The 14,780-nt window shown below is 35.0% G+C and overlaps 1 long non-coding RNA gene across 2 annotated transcripts in view; it reads left to right on the top strand.

The window, feature by feature from the left end:
• The window catches only part of LOC123244551, an 82,544-nt gene that overhangs the window by 45,416 nt on the left and 22,348 nt on the right, over nucleotides 1–14,780 (top strand). Inside the window, exons 2-3 of one of the 2 annotated variants that reach the window (XR_006506082.1) lie at nucleotides 4,788–4,938; nucleotides 5,504–5,653. This is a non-coding gene — a long non-coding RNA (uncharacterized LOC123244551). Of the gene's footprint in view, nucleotides 1–4,787; nucleotides 4,939–5,500; nucleotides 5,654–14,780 lie in introns of both variants that reach the window. The other variant, XR_006506081.1, reaches the window with a different exon arrangement.

Genomic DNA, 14,780 nt, shown 5'->3' with positions numbered 1-14,780 from the left:
AGAGAGAACGAGAGAGAGAGAGAGAGAGAGAGAGAGAGAGAGAGAGAGAGAGAGAGAGAGAGAGAGACTCAGTTCTTGTCAAGTGGAGGTAAGATTTCTAGTTGGAATGTTTTTGGTTATTTAAAATTCATTGGGGAGGGGGGAATGGAATCAGCAAGAGGTTAAATTAGAAAGAGCCTTAAATTAGAAAGTAGTTTTCGCTTTAACTTTGGCATTCAAAAAGCCTACTCTGATTTCGTCCACATTTTGTTTTGTGAACATATCTTAAGAGCTTTCAAGGTGAGTTTTCCCTTAATTCTTACAATTAGAAGATTTTACATGGAATAGAAGAATTACTCCTTGATTATATATCCCCCTCAGATAGCCACAGTTCTTACAATTAGTGTTCATCGATACCTAATATTATCACAGAGCCTCCAGCAAAGTCCTCTTATTTTACATGAAGGCTGCCCACATGCCTATTTCCATTCAATAAAATCTACCCTCTTGCTAAATTGGCACATTTTCTGAGGAAACCTTAGAGTAAGATTAACAGGCCTTGGAAAATATTATATCATTAACAGGTTAAAAATATAATTAACAGTGGCTGTCAGGGGTAATAGACCAAGAAATTGCACTGGGGATATTTTAATTGAAAAAAATGTTTTACCACATTTTGAAAAAATTCACTGCAAGGGGTCAGTGGAGAACATATTTGGGGTTCTTAATTTCTTATTTTTCCCCCTCACAGTTCTTTAATACATTGGATTTCTGCAACCACTTGAAACATCACACACACACACACACACACACACACAAAAATGAAGTGCCTAATTACTTCGAAGTTGTAACAAAAGAGCACTGAGTAAAACATTGATTTTTATTATGAATAATAGACAGTAGCTGTGACCATAATAAGGTTTTGTTCTAAAACAGTGAACTTAACATGTATTACTACCCTACCAATACTATTTGTCTGAGATTAACTTTACTTTAGTTTTCTTTTTATTTAATTAACTTTATCTGTACCTGATATACATAGGGATGTTGTATTCACTTTTAGTAATATACACATCTTAATGAGCATATGTAAAAATAGTTCATTATAGTATTTCCCTTAGCCTATAAGTATTCTGCTAAGGAGATGGTATTGATTTGCACAGTGTTCCCCTCTCTTTCCCACTGAAACCTTAGACCCTTGGTGAGAATAGTGAAATGTGGCACATAGTAAAAAAAAAAAAACAAACAAACAAACCAAAAAACCCAATGCCAACATTCAGCACTCAGGTTCTTTTTTCTTTTAAAGGAATAAGAATAGAGTCCATATACATAGCAATGTGAAAGGATGCAATAAAGTAATTAACTTTTGTACTTTTGAAACTATAAATGCTAATTTTAAAATTAAGCTTAGTAATATATCAGCTTATACTAGCCATCTATTTTCAAGTATAGTGCATACATTGTTTTGTATTTCTATATTATTTTAAAATAAGGGATTTGGGATCATGAATAATCAGTACTTTTGACATTTAATATTTTGAATCATTAAACAACATCTTGGCCTAATAAAGTACCTTGTAGAAGGGGGAACAGTTATGCAAAAGAATACTGAACTTGATGTTCATTCACACATCTGCATGTGAAAAACAATTCTTGAATTGAATTAACAATTCAGTGAAAAAATTATGAATATTATTATGAGTGATAATGGGAACATCTATATAGTAATCAAACAAACCATACCAGTTGTCTACACAGCATCAAATAACAGAATCCTAGTATTTCATAGTTGGAAGGAACAAGTGTGGCCATTTAATCCAAATTCCCCCTCAAAAAATGCTGCTTATTGATTGATAAAATAGTTGTTGCTACAACATACCCTTTAAGTGGTCATCTAGCATTTGTTTAAAAGATCATCATTGGGGCAGCTGGGTAGCTCAGTGGATTGAGAGTCAGGCCTAGAGACGAGAAGTCCTAGGTTCAAATCCGGCTTCAGACACTTCCCAGCTGTGGGACCCTGGGCAAGTCACTTGACCCCCATTGCCTACCCTTACCACTCTTCCACCTATAAGTCAATACACAGAAGTTAAGGGTTTAAAAAAAAAAAGATCATCATTGAAGGGTGGGAACCCATTACTTCTTAAGACATCCATTCCATTTTTGATTATCTCTGTTAGAAAGGTGACAAAATTGAGTCCATCATTTATAACAATTGAGTGAATTTAAAAAAGTGTGATATATATATATATGTGTGTGTGTGTGTGTGTGTGTGTGTGTGTGTGTATAGCCTCTAATAAAATAATATCAACTTGGGCACTGCAATATAACTGTCAAAAAATTACAAACTATTTATAGAATTCATCATCCAAGCCTGCATTTTAATAATATTTTATTGCTTAAGATGAGTGTATGTTGGGGAGGGAGGTGAAGTCAGCAAGGAATGGGGTTTGTGAGTAATATGGGAGCAAAGCTAAGAAGTACAGCAGCTACCTTCGGTAAGTGTGTTTAGAGATATATGAATAATTATTAACAACTAAAAAAACAATTTAGAACAAGTAATATCTTTCATGCCTATTCAACTATACTTACTGAGACAAGAGATTGGAGATCAGGTATCTAATGCTACACTACAAATTAGAAAGACCCAGGTTTTTATTTGTTTTCTGAGACAAATTCTGTGACTACAATCAAATCACTTAAACTTTTTAAGCCTCAGTGTACTCATCTGCAAACTGGGAAGGTTGTCTAGAGAACCTACCTCCTAGGGCTATTGAGATACGTTTTGCAAAATGTGTTGCAGTTTGTCTGTTATTATTATTAATGAAAATAAACAGCAGTATACCGATAAATGATTAACAGTTCTCTGAAGGAAAAAAAATGTGCAGTTCATATTTTAAATTTAATCTCAGTTATTGCTCAGCTAAAATATTAACATTTTCTCTATCACTCTCTTAAATCTAGAAATAAGCAAAACAAGGGGGCAGCTGGGTGGCTCAGTGGATTGAGAGCCAGGCCTAGAGATGGGAGGTCCTAGGTTCAAATCTGGCCTCAGACACTTCCCAGCTGTGTGACCCTGGGCAAGTCACTTGACCCCCATTGCCTACCCTTACCACTCTTCTGCCTTGGAGCCAATACACAGTATTAACTCCAAGATGGAAGGTAAGGGTTTAAAAAAAAAAAAAGAAAGAAGCAAAGCAATAAATCCAATGGTGATTAATAATTGATCAATTCCTGAAGTGTTGGTGCTTATAGGAAACATTTAACAATGGGCTCTTGGGAGTTGTTTTGAGCTCTCTCCAGCAGACCTTTTGTTAAAAGTAACCCCGCATCATATAATCTTAGAATAACAATTGAGAAATCATCTAGTTCAACTTCCTAATTTTGTAGCTATCAATACTAAAACTCAGGGAAAATTTATATTAATGTTTGAGTGAAAATTGCTTGCCCATGGTCAGTAAGGGGCCAAACTAAGTCTTGAACCCAGAGCTTCTGACTCTGAGGTACTTAGTGTCTTTTCCAATACACTTTCTTCCAGAAGTTTGATACTGACAAACATTAGAGAAAGTGAGAAGAAAACCATTATGTACAGTTTGTGAAATATGTCAAATGAGTATAGTATTTTCTCAAGATGGCAAGTAATGGAACAAAATAAGCCATAGGAAAAGGTAATGGTTCTGTCAAGGTCAAAAGAATAAATATATATTTCTACATATTGAAAACTGACCCTTAACAGCATTTTTCAAGGTCTCAGGACTATCTGTATTTCCTGAACATAGCATTATGGGAAGAAATATCTCTGATTAAGTTTTTAACTCAATAAATTAGAATGCTTTAAAAGGAATTTTAAAGCTCTAACTCCTAGCATCTTCAAACGTTTTTCTACATAAAAACTCCATGATCTTCAGATTAATATGTGATATAAAATAGTTTTAACACAAATAAAATGGACCATTCAGAAATAATCTGGAAATACATATTTCCTCCTCTCAAGAAAATAGACTTTTAAGAGAGTTACACTGAATCCCCTACCCTCTCCCAAAAAAGTCAGGATATTACATATATACAAGTCAGGATGCTACATACATATGATGCTGAACTTAAAAGTTGTTCATATGAATACAGAGCTATCCTCAAAAACTTCCTAATCAGGTGAGAACTCTGAAGGTCTCATTGTTTCATCTGTAAAGTGGCTGTACAATCAGTAAGACTATTGTATTAACTGCCTAACAAAGCTGATGTGAAGAAAGCATAATGTAAATATGAGCTTTTAATGTTTTTTATTAAAATCCATTACAAGAAGGAAAGGGAAAAAACCTAGAATTGATTGGGATTATGTGCCCCAAATAATTTAATTTATCTTTTATGAGTCTCTCAAGAAGATTTTCTGGGGCAGTTAGATGGCAAAGGGGATAGAGTGCCAGTCCAGAGTCAGGATGATTGATTTGAGGTCACACATAGCCAGTCTCAGACACTTACTAGCTTTGAGACTGGGCAAGTTATTTAACCCTCTTTGCCTCAGTTTCCTCACCTACATAAAATGAGCTGTAGAAGAAAGAAATCACTCTAGTATCTTTGCCAAGAAAACCCCCAAAAGGTGTCATGAAATAGGACACAACTGAAACAACTAAACAACAAGAGGAATTTTTATGGGGTTCATAAGAAGCCATTGAAAATGGTGAACACAGGAAAAGAAAAGAGTTCGTCAGTGACACTAACATAACACCAATAACCATCTGAATTTATTTGCTTAGCCATTCCTGAACTTTGGCCTAATCTTCCCCTCCCTGCCCTTTTTATGTCTTGTCCAGGAATCATCATAAATTTGCCAACCAGAAAACAAGGATGGCTGAAGTCACTTTGACCCTTGCCTGCTACACTGAAGATGCCAAAGTGTTGTGAGATTTCCAAGGTTCAGCATAGCAATGAATCTACTGTGCTGAAAATTTGAAAATGACTCAGGTGAGCCATTTCCTTAAACTGCCTGCCTCAAGATAACTTTATTCTGTCTCTTATTCAAAGAAATACTGTATCAAAACACACATCTATGAACAGTCTCTCTCTTCCCTGCCCCTCATTAACAGACATCTTTCATAATTAATGTTGTTTACTGCCTTTCATCAAATACATGCCACATCTATTGGGTGATCAAGCACCCGGGCTCCTAAATACCCATTAGAAAAGACTGGCAATTGTAAAAAGCTCCACCTGTCTCATCAGGGCAGTTATTATAAGTATCTGGTGCCACCAAGTGCAGCCCTCGATGTGAATGACAGCTTTCATCTTCATTTTTTTTTAAATTTCAAAAGAAAACCTAGAAGCCTTTTGGAGGCCGTAACAAAACAATACAGATGCTAAAATAAATCAGTGAGACTTTGAAAAACCCCTCATGTAAAATGTGTGAAATATCTTAGCATATTTCAAGCCAGACCCCCAGGTAAATGATGGCTTCTAATAAGGCACATGACAATCTCAATTATGAGAATCATTATTCCATGCTCTGCTTTCCATTTTATATTCCCAGCAGGATATTTTTCTTCTCATCAAGAGTTTCCAAGGCTGTCTACTGTTCTGTATATGTAGAGAATATTTAAGAGCCCCCCCGCAAAAAAAAAGGCGAACTAATTTTAAAAAGCCTTGTCAAGTGGTCAGACAGACTGGAACTAGAGGATTATAGGTAAGAGGGATAAAATGAAGGGTTGAAAGATATAATTTCTCTTTCTGTGGTGGCAGCAGAAGCAGCTGCTATAGACAGGCAATTTAAAGATATAGCTGCTTAAGCAGCCTGTCTGGGAAACAGGACACAACAAAACCTCACAGCAAATAATGTCCTCCATTTTTAAGATGTAATCACTGCTGGTTGACTCTGTTGCTATCACCCTCCTCTTTCCCCTTACCCTACCCCCAACCCAGTTGCTTTTCTTTGTCATCGTGGGCTTATCTCTTTATTCCTGCTTTTGCCTATCCACTTAGTATCTTGGTTTTCTCTATCCCTCATTCGGTTTTTCCTGCTGAGTTAATAGTAGTTCGTAGGCCTTTGACTACTGTTCCAAGCTGGTAAACTGTTCACCCACAAAGAGTCGGCCCCAAAAGGAGAGCCATGGCCTGAAAGGAGAGTGGGTACTCCTCACCACAGAGTTGTCCATTTTTCAGTATGGATTTGTTTTAGAATTTGAGTAAGAAGTCATTTGGGTGGAATGATTCAGACAATGCTCATGGACACAAGAGTAATTTTGTTTGAAAGACTTAAAAGCATGCATTGGATCATTGTAGAAATCAGAATTTGAGAAACAGAGGGACTTGCTCCAAATATAGAATCTATTTTGGTATCAGCTAAAGATGTAAATTTTAATTTTATACTTTTGAGATGTATAAGGAAAATTTCGTATTCTTCACATTTATATTGTACTTTACTATTTTGTGCTTTTCTCATAACAGTCCTTTGCAGTAGTATTTTATCCCCATTTGACAGATGAGAACACTGAGTCTTAGAAAAGTAAAGTGACTTTCCTGAGAGCAGAGCTGAGACTTAAATCTAAGTCCTTGCCTCCAAGCCCATTGTTCTTTATATTGCCCTCTTTGCTATTCTATTAGAATTCATATAGTCATAGAAATTAGGAACCAGGAAGAACCTTAAAGGGAGTTTGTAATCTAACCTCTGATTTCATATCTACTATAATTGGAACACAAATGATTGATCCAAAGACATAATCAGTCAGTGGCAGGCTTTTCCTCCTCAGTACAGTATATGATTTCTGTCATAAAAGGCTGTTAGTCTCAGGAAGCTATTGAGAGAAAATACAACCATCAAAATATTTATACACTAGGATTTCTCCACCATTATCATGAATAATGCATCTACAATCAAAAGGCATTTATCAAGCACCTACTATGTACCAGGAAACAGGTTAGGACTGGGGAATTACAGAGGCAAGGATTGAAATAATCCTTACTCGCAAGATTATATTCTTTTTATTATTCAAAGATATTTTATTTTCCCAATTACACATAATAACAATTTTTAACATACAACATTCTTCTCTCCCTTTCCTCCCTTGCCCACCTCTGGGAGATGTTAAACAATTTGATCTGGGTGCATTATCATGCAAAACATTTCCATATTGGTTATTATTGTAAGAAAATACCCCTATAAGATCAAATCTCTAAAATAAAAAACAAATAAATTAATGTGAAAAATAGTATGCTTTGATCTTCATCTGACTCCAACAATGTTTCCTCTGGAAGTGGATAACATTCTTTGTCATAAATCCTTCAGAAATATCCTATATCATTGTGTTGCTGAAAGTAGCTAAGTCTTTCACAATTGATCATCATACAGAATTGCAGTTGCTTTGTACAATGTTCTCTAAGCTCTGCTTACTTTGCTCTGCATCAGTTCATGTAGAACTTTCCAGCTTTTTTCTGAAATCATCTTGCTCATCATTTGAAACATGGTGTTCTAACAATAAGGTCTGTGTAGACAACAAAAACACATGATTATATGTATGCATTCTTTTAAAGACCTGAAAACTGACTTTCAATGTGCATATGCATCATCACATATAATGATAATTTTTATCTTATGCACTTATCTACATTCATATAAATTAGTAAAATTCAAGTTTAATTCTTTTATATTTGACTTGGGAACAAAAGACCTTTATAACCAACGCAACACTTTAAGATGGGTTAAAAGGATGCCAATGAGAGGAAATAGAATGTATTCTTTCTGTTCTTCACTTGAAAGATCAGCAACTCTTTTCTCCATATGCTCTTGAAAGAGTGAGATGATAGAAATAAAAAAGACAAATGATAGCATACCACTTGTCAGCTTACCATAATAATTATTATAATAATAAAAATAGTCTCTACATAGCACTTCAAGATTTTCAGAGTGCATTAAAATATCATCTCATTTTATCCTCCCAAAACCTCTGGGAATAGGTGTCCTATATTTTACAGATGAGGAAACTGAGAAAGTGGTTTGCCCTGGTTCGTACTGCTAATAGTTACCGGATTCTGAATTTTAACTCAAGGCTTCCTGATTTTACGTCTGTAACTCTATCCACTATATCACCTTCCTATCTTCAGAAGAATATCATCATGAAGAATTGGAAAAAAAATGTTTCTGTAGGTAGGTTCTATTTTTAATGATTAGATCTAAGATAAGGAACTGACAGTATGTTGACTAGTTTTGATGAAATTTAGAAAGAGTACTCAAGGAGATAAAAATATAAATAGATTGTATAGAATTTATTTTCTGGCCCTTGACCTACTTATGAAAAGAAGATTTTTTTTAAATCAGTTACTTCTGGACGTGTGTGTGTGTGTGTGTGTGTGTGTGTGTGTGTGTGTATGAGTTTGAATGAATTAGTGCTAGACAGAAACTGACAGAAAAAAGTTGTACTGGCCTCCAGTGATTTTTATAGCAATAAAAAAACTATAAAAAGAATAGTAAGCTTCATTCCCTGTTAACTTTTAAATGATCTGGAGAGCTTTACGTGGTAGAGGTAGTAGTAGGGAATATTGCAAAATGAAGCAAAGATGGCCCAGGTGTCAGTTCCTGAAACAGAGAGCTCTGCTGTCCCAGGGTGATAATATTATAACTCATAAATCGTTGTAAGAAATCATCACCATCATAAAGTCATAACCCTTAATACGGGCAAAATAAGAAAGGTGATATACCTTCCTGGCTTGAAAGATATTGATAAAACCTTCAAAAGCCAACCTGGGAACCGAGAATAGACATTTACCACCTTATTCACCAGTTGGTTGCTTTTTAAAACATGTGTTTGCTTCCCAGAATATTGAAGGCACACCTAAGTGATGGTAAAAATTACAGTTTAAGCAACAAGCCAGCGGAAGTCCAGGAGATTTCATTTTAGTTTGTGTTTTCGAAGATACCACTTAAGTTAAGAACCATCATTAACTGAATTACAACTTCGGTTGTCATATTTTAAAGTCATGTTAAAAAGAGCACATTCCCACAAAACAGTATGTCTAACTTTACATTATCTTAGCTAGCTAATTTTTTTTAAAAGCTCTCTCTCAGCATCTTTACCTGGAGCTTTAATGGGTTAATCAGTAGCAATTCATTATAATTTTTCTGTTCCATATTGCAATGTAAAGAAGCTAAAACTCTGAATCTCAGAGTTTTGTGGTTTCCCCCCTTCCCCCTACAATGAAGACATCCATGATTAAACATCTCAGAGATAATTAGGTAAAATGTCAATCTGCCTCATAGGATTGTGCAGGGCCTGGAAGTGCAGCTGTGTATCATCTGACTATATGTGATCTGATAGACACAGCTGAATCATGTAGGACTTAGTGAAACTCTAAACCAGAACTTCAAGAATGAACGATTCAAGACGGTATTCCTATAATCAACTAAATGTGCATACATTCACACCTGCCCCTTATTTCCTTTTATCTTTTCACATTTTTGCTCCCTTTTAGAACAGAATACAAAAAGATAGTATCCCTAGCCAGAGTGAACCCTAGAATTACTGTATAACTCTTGACAACTCATTTTCTGAGGCATTGTAGGAACTGGGTAGACTAAAGAAAGTTAGCATGGAACATATTGGTAAGATCAACTACATATTTTGATTAGGAGTTCTGACCTGCTAGTCTCTTACCATCCAATTTCACATGATAAAGAAAGATTAGGGGGCAGCTGGGTAGCTCAGTGGATTGAGAGCCAGGCCTAGAGACGGGAGGTCTTAGGTTCAAATCCGGCCCCAGACACTTCCCAGCTGTGTGACCCTGGGCAAGTCACTTGACCCCCATTGCCTACCCTAACTACTCTTCCACCTATAAGTCAATACACAGAAGTTAAGGGTTTAAAATAAAAAAATAAAAAAAGAAAGAAAGATTAGGAAGAAGTGAAAAATAACATTGTGTCCCATTGGCAAATGTTCTCTTTATAAAAAGGGATAACACATCTTTCATTATTAGCTGCAGACCCACTTCAAGAGAGTGACTTCAAGATAATTCTTTGTTTCCCAGTAAAGTTGCTTATTAGGGCAAGTTAGTCCTTTCCAGATGTCAGTATACCCTATAACTTAAAAGGCTATTACAAAAAGGTAGTATGAAGGTGAGAGAGATTTAATTATGCTATGTACTAAGGAGCCATAGTCTCTGATCTAGGGGACAAAAGCACCGCACTGTTATTGTTGTTGTTTTTCATTAAATAGGAGGAGAAAATTAGTAGAAAAGGAGAGGCTTTAATTTAGGCTCCCAAATTTTGCCTTTTTAAGGGAGCAAACTCACTATGTTATAAGAGACTTCTCAAGGTAGCTAGGTAGTATAGTTGTTAGAATACTAGGCCAGAAGTCAGGAAGACTCATCTTCCTGAGTTCAAATCTGGCTTCAGATACATACTAGCTCTGTATCCTTTGTCGTCATGAAACCCTTTTGCCTCAGTTTCCTTCTCTGTAAAAAGCCAGAAAAAGAAATGGCAAATCACTGCAGTATGCTTGCCAAGAACACCCAACTGGGATCATGAAGAGTCAGACACAACTGAAAAAAACTGAACGAGAGACTTTTCAATACTGCTTATAATACTCTTTTAGCTGACATCTGTCCCGCTACCAGTGGTGACTAAGTGATATTCAGTGCCTACTTTAAGGAGAAAATTATAGAGAATGAAAAAGAGGGTTTGATTCTTTCCCCTAGTTACAGAGTTTTCCGGATTTTTTTTTAGAGAAGGTGGTACAAGAAAACCCATCAAATCCAACAGTAATATGCTTGAATCATATATCAATTTATGTTTTCTTCCCCCTTTAAAATCTTCTTTGGTAGAATTATGGAATTTTAGCACTGAAAAGGACCCTAGAGGTTATCTAGTCCTTTAGCCTTGAAAAGCAATCTCCCTGTAATATCCTAGAAGCAAGTGTTTCTCTACTCCTTAAAGACCTCAAGTGATGAGGAACCCACTAACTCCTGGGGTAGCCTATTCCATTTTTGGACTATTTTTTTTAAGTTTATACCAATAAATATGAAGCAAAATTTTAAATGATTTGGAAAAAAAGATCTGTGCCTGAATAACTGATGTGTTCAACAGACTATAAAATATGATACTTATTAATTGATTTTAGGAGAATTTAAAGCATGTCATTGCCAGTTTCCATGAATGAAGAAATGTGTTATTATTCTTCAAAATAAAGTTTTTTAATGCAATAATATATATTTTTTTAATTTTAAACCCTTAACTTCTGTGTGTATTGACTTATAGGTGGAAGATTGGCAAGGGTAGGCAATGGGGGTCAAGTGACTTGCCCAGGGTCACACAGCTGGGAAGTGTCTGAGGCCGGATTTGAACCTAGGACCTCCCGTCTCTAGGCCTGGCTCTCAATCCACTGAGCTACCCAGCTTCCCTAATGCAATAATATTTTAAAGAAACAAAGAAAAAAGGCAATCATTCAGAGGCATTAACAGAATATTTAATGGAAGAGAAAATTTTTTTCTGCTTCTTTCAGAGAAGTCAGAAATTCATCATCTGAATTTATCATATTGAAGGGGGAAAATAATGTCTAGATTTTTAGGGTCCTACTACCAGTAGAGAAATATACTGATTTAGAAATTTGCAACAAAAATTGTTGAGAAACACTTCAAAGGAATGGATTCTCTGTGTTAGGTTCACAGAAATCTCTTGGAAATATGGGGGACTTTTTTTAGGGGGCACGAAGTATGGGGACAGGCTTTTGATTTCATTGGTAAAAAGGAGTCAAAGGACCTCTTTCCTCTCTATTCCATAGTGTCTCCTACATCATCTCATTAAAGATTGTTTTCCTCCTCATTCAATCAATGCTGGTCTACAACTTCTCTGCAACTTTTAGTCCTTGAGAATTGCCTTGGAAATCTTATAAGTTAAGTGTCTTGCCTATGTAGTATGCATGTTCTTATTCACTCTCTCAGGACGAGGCCTTTTAAATCCATACATCAACTAATTTCTTCCCATTGTCAGGCCATATGACCTCAGAGAGGAAAAGCCTCAAATTTCACAGGAAATTCCAAGCAACTTTTTGAATACCTCCAAAGGCAGTCAATGAGCATTTTAAAGCAATTTATACTCATCATGATTCCCCTAAAAGTAGGCTTATAGAAAGCCTCCTTCCATGGAAAGATGCCATTCTAGGTTCTCTGGGCATTCTTAAGGTGCCCATTAAACCAGAATCACATAGCGGTTGAACCTAGATTTTTTTGACCCCAAGGCCAGGTCTCTTTCCTCTATTGCATGATGTCTCCTAAGTTATTTAATTAGTTTTCTTTCTCTTTCTAATCTTAGGATAAGTATATGAAGGATTATTCTACCTTTTGGTAATAATATTTTTTTCTCTCCTTAACTTAAAAGTTATCTCTAATTAATCAAGTATGGAATAATTCTTATAAGTGCATATATCTTTGCAGTAATTTCAATATTATGTTCTATATCTGAAATATTTACTTGGTATAGTGTTAGATTTAGAGGTATTGAATATAGGTTTATACTTTTTGTGCCACTTTATGAAAACTTTAAGGATAAACCATATCAGTCAACTCAAGGAATTATTTTGCCTTTGATTAGACTATGTCAGTTTTATGACAGATTGGAGTAAAATATTCTTATCATTCTGAAGAGGTTGTTGTTTGTTTGTAATTTGGAGGGGGTGTCAGAGGAAAGGGTTAAACTTCTAAGAACTGAATACAAAAGAGCATTACTGACAAGAAGCTTCTAAAATGACCACACAATGAAACTTAGAAATAATAACTGTGGAGCAAGCACTCTATCTCTTATTAGGCTCATCTATAAATGTTAGCTCAATTGACTTTGTCTTGGAAAAATTCCATGTAGCTAACAAAGAACATCATATCCTGAAAGTGGTCATAGAATATTAATAAACAAAGAAAACAATAGAACAGAACTTTGAAAAACAGAGTTAAAGATGACCTGAGAATCCTGTGGCTGAAATGCTGAGAATCAACAGAATTAGTTTGGAAATCATTTCACTTGTGGAATGGCAACAAGAACATTTCTTTGTCTGAGATGACCTGATGGTGGGAGAAATAACCAGATAGAACCTCATAAAGATTTTTTAAGTTATAACGGCCACCTAAATAGATAAATAAAAAGTCAGGTGGGAAATAAAGAACTTTAATGACTAGAAAATGAAACTTCTGACTGCCTTAGTAATCAAATATCCTCACAAAAGTTGAGATATCTGTTTTTGAACTACTATTTTTCCCTTGGTTGACTTTCATCCAAAAGATTGTGTGAAGGGATTAAGATGTCATATTTGAAGCCAAAATTTCTTATTTTCCATTTGAATACACATCCCCACAGATTCAAGCATATTAAAAATTGTCCCTGGAACCATGAAAAAGAACAAGATGCATGGGGTTGTCTTTTTGAGATTGTAACTTGTAATTTTAGAGCAGATGTGCATTCAGTTTCTCCCAGGCACTAGTAAGAAATTTAGCCAATGAACATGGATATGGGTGCACACTAAATGTGAAGATTTCATGCAAGTGTATATAGATCCAAGTTGGGGCATTTGAATTATACAGAAGATTTATGAATATGGCTGTGAGGTTTTTCTTTTACTTTTTAGTGGGAGTAGAAAGGCTAAGAGTAAAGTTACTTCGTTTCTATACTTTAGGATTGGATAAATAACTGTAGTCTTTACCTGGTAACAAATAATATGATATGTAGTTAAGTTGAAAGAAGGAAAGTTATCATTGTTAATGAATTTGAAAAGTAACAAAATATGTCTTAATAGAAACATTTTTAAATGAAAAAGAAATTTTGCCTTTGAGGTATTAAATTGTGATACATTTTATCTCTTTAAACATAGATCCTGAAGCAAACATGTTTGGGGTCTACTAATTTATCTGAAGGATTGTTTAAGTTCAATTCACTTGAGATCAGCTTTTTCTACTAGGAATAATGACATGTAGGAAGGGTTAATCACCAAAAAATCATATTTTCAGGAATGCTCAAAAACAAAAAAAAAAAACCTTTTTGGTGCTCTCTGCGAGTTATTCAACTCAACTCTGATTCATCACATCAAATATTCATCAAATATTCATTATGCCCTGTTAGGTACAAAGCAATACGCTGGAAGCTAAAGAAAATTAAAATGATAATACATATGTATATAAAAATACATAGATGCATTTATAAGCATGTTTATATGTATGTTGCAGTACATAAGCTTATATAAATAACTAATATTTATAAAGCAGTTTGGAGTTTCCAATGTGCTTTATTTATTTTTCACAAGAATTGTCCTATGGCTACAAAGCATATTGTTTACATTATTCCAATGGATTCTCTAGGTAATCCTGTAATATAGGTAACCCAGGTACTATTATCTTCATTTTCACTGCTAAAAGTGAGACTTTCAGAGAGGCTAAAAGATTTGCCTATAGCTAGGACAGAGGGCAGAGCTTCAGACTCTTTAGTATACCATTTTCATTGTTCTAAGCAGAAATTCTAAGCTATGAATTCCTTTGCTTGCATTATTAGAAATCCTTCTGTCTATATCCATCTCGCTCATTCTGTGATACTCTTTCTTGCCTTTTCAAAGATGGTAGCCTACATTTGTTTTCTTCTATAAGAGACATAACCCTTAAATTTTTGAGTATAAATGAAGATTAGAGGACTACGTACTTCCAATTTTTCTTATCTTAATCTGATAGACTCCTTGTTTGTTAAGGCATCTATCCTCTACCAAGTGTCTTGAGTCAATGTGCTATAACAAAGTATTATTTGTTAATATGGGTTTATGGGTTTATGGGTAATAGAACTGGTAGCAGTCCAC

This window comes from Gracilinanus agilis, chromosome 4 (genome assembly GCF_016433145.1).
Source record: "Gracilinanus agilis isolate LMUSP501 chromosome 4, AgileGrace, whole genome shotgun sequence".
In the NCBI taxonomy this organism is placed as follows: domain Eukaryota; kingdom Metazoa; phylum Chordata; class Mammalia; order Didelphimorphia; family Didelphidae; genus Gracilinanus; species Gracilinanus agilis.
Note: the sequence above shows the minus strand (reverse complement) of the source record. Positions and strands in the feature narration are given on the sequence as shown.